The 3029-nt window shown below is 33.6% G+C and overlaps 1 pseudogene; it reads left to right on the top strand.

The window, feature by feature from the left end:
- The first annotated feature begins 493 nt into the window (after window positions 1-493).
- The window catches only part of LOC104867061, a 6294-nt pseudogene continuing 3758 nt past the window's right edge, over window positions 494-3029 (top strand).

The raw sequence follows: 3029 nt of genomic DNA on the forward strand, positions 1-3029 counted from the left end.
ACATGAGGCTTTGGGCGGCTATCTAGATACAAGCCCATAACAATGCACATATTGCATCTTAATGCTTTTTCCTTCTCCTTCTAATTCCTCCATATCTAGATCCCCTTCCCATTTGCAAAAGGATTTTTTTTTGTACTGGGAATCAAACCCAGGGTTTTGCCTTTGCCAGGCAAGCTCTGGGACACTTAGCTACATCCCAAACCTAGGACCATCCTTTATTCATCTTTTCTTTTTGCTTTTTAATTTTATGTATACCTTGAGTTTCTCATGAAAGATAAACTATGCAATATGTGTCTGTGTTTAATTTATTTCACTCAGCATTATGGTCCCAAGTTTCATCCATTTTCCTACAAAGATTAAAATTTATCATTTTTCAGTGTTGAATAGTACTCCACTGACTGTATACATATCATCTTTTCTTTATAAATTATCTTTTGATGGGTATATCGCCCACCTTCAAGGTTTGACTATTACAAATTGTGCTGCTACAAACATGGGTATACACATATGAATACAACATGATGTTTTCAACTCTTTTGGGAAATTAAGTGGAAGGCAAATGGATGAGTCAAATGGAATTTTGAAAGTTAGCATTTTTTAGGTATCTACATACTTTTCCTCATAATAGTTGTACTAATTCACATTCCCACCAACAGTATCCTGGTACCTTTTTCCCTACAGCCTTGTTAGTATTTGTTGTTCATTTTCTTGATAATAACCATTCCTAATGAAGTAAGATTTGGAATCTCAGTGTTGTTGTAATTTTCATTGCTCTAATGACCAGAGAATAGGAACATTTTCTTGTGTATTTATCGGCCATTTGTGTTTCTTTTCCTAAGAAAGTATCAGTTCATTTCAGTAGCGCATTTTTGGTGTGTCTTTTATTTTGGGGAGTACAACTTTTTTATTTCATTATATTGTATATTCTAGGTAATAGCCCTATGTCTAGAAAGAAGCTGGCAAAAATTTCTTCCCTTTCTATAGGCTGTCTCTTCACTTTGTTTATTTTCTATGCTATGCAGAAGATTTAGATTTGATATAATCCCATTTGTTGATTTTTTTTCTTTAATTGAGTTTATTGGTACATTTTAGGTATACAGTACAGTTACATTCATCTTTGGGATCCTGTACCTTCACATGACAGGTCTTGGTTCTCATTTTTTCTCCTTACCTCTGCCCTCCCTTCACCCCCTCCTCCCCTCCCCATCTACAAACACTTTATTTCCGTCTTTTCATTATCTCACATTTTTTTCTTTTCCCTTATTACCCTTCCCCTACCCATCCCACCTTCCCTACACCTTTAGCCCCTTTGAAGATATACTCCTAAGGGAAATAAATAAGGCTCACACACGTGTAAATGCTGAATAGTTTCTCTGCTGTGAATAAACTGTAATAATGCATAAGATCCTAATAAGGTTACTGACGTTGTGAAATGAGAAGAAAGGGGCATTTGTCGATTCTTTATGTATTTTTGGTTGTGCAAATGGGGCTTTGTTCAGAAAATCCTTATCTATACCTATGTCTTCAAGAGTTTTACCTATTTGATCTTACAGCAGATTAAGTGCTTCTGTTTTAATATTTAGATCTTTGATCCACTTTAATTTTATTTTATTGCATGGTGACAGACAGGGGTCTACATTCAGTCTGCTGCATGTGGGAATACCAGTTTTCCCAGCACCATTTGTTTAAGAGGCTTTTTCTCCAGCATATGTTTTTGGCCATTTTATAGAAGATCAGATGGCTGAATGTTCTTGCAGTTAGTTCTGCATCCTCTGTGCAGTTCCATTAATCCACATGTCTGTTTCTGAGCCAATATCATGCTGTTTTTATCACTGGGGCTTTGTAATATTGCTTGAAATCCAGGACTGTGATGTCTACTGCTTTTGCTTCTGTTGCCTATGCTTGTTTTTACTATTCTGAGTTTCTTCTGGTTCCATATAAATTTGTATGATTTTTGTAGTTGTGTTAAGAATTTTTTTGCTATTTTTATTGGAATTAAATTGTTTATGAATCAGTTTTGGTAATTTTGCTATTTTGACAATATTAGTTTTCTCTTTTGAGGGACAGTGGATATCTTTACAATTTCTAGTGTCCTCTTTGATCTGTTTTTTAAGAGAATTATAATGTTTATAGGTCTCTTCTTTCTTTACTTAAGTGAAAATCAGATATTTAATTTTTGAAGTGGCTGTGAATGGTATAGTTTTCTTGTTTCTTTCTCAGTCTGTTTATTATTGGTGTACAAGTGAACTGTTGTTTTTGTGTGTTGATTTTGTATTCTGATATTTTGCTGAATTTGCTTATTAGTTCTAGGTATCTTTGTTGGAATTTTTGGTGTTTTCTCTGTAGAAGATCTTGTGATGTGTGAATAAGTATAGTTTGAGTTCTTCCTTTCTTACATGTATCAATTTTACTTCTTCATCTTTCCTGATAGCTATGGTTAAAGTTTCAAGTACAGTACTATACTGAATAGATATGGTGAAAGTGGACATCATGTCACATTCCTGATTTTAGGAGAAAATATTTCAGTTTTTTTCCAACTTAGTATAACATTGGCAGTAGGTTTGTCATAATGGGCTTTAATCAGTTCGAGATAAAATACTTATATTCCTATTAGTTCAGGGTTTTTTTCATAAATCATTGTTGAATTTTGCCAAATGTTTTACTGAATCTATTAATATGATCATGGATGCTATTGTAAAAGGAATTTTTTCCCTTATTTCTCTTTCTGTCTGTCTGTTATTTGTGTATAGAAAGGCTATTGATTTTTGGGTATTCACCTTGTATCCAGATACTTTACTGAATCTGTCAATTAAGTCTAGAAGTTTTTTGGTGGAGTTTTTTGGATCTTCAATGTAGAGTATCATATCATCAGCAAATAATGATAGTTTAACTTCTTCCTTTCCTATCTTTATTGCTTTAATTTCTTTCTCTTGTCTAATTGCTGTGGCTAATGTTTCCAGAACTATATTGAAGAGAAGTGGTGATAGTGGGCATCCTTGTCTTGTTCCTGATTTTAACATGAAGGTTTT

The sequence above is a fragment of the Fukomys damarensis genome, unplaced genomic scaffold (assembly GCF_012274545.1).
Source record: "Fukomys damarensis isolate Sample0158 unplaced genomic scaffold, DMR_v1.0_HiC HiC_scaffold_39, whole genome shotgun sequence".
Lineage (NCBI taxonomy): Eukaryota > Metazoa > Chordata > Mammalia > Rodentia > Bathyergidae > Fukomys > Fukomys damarensis.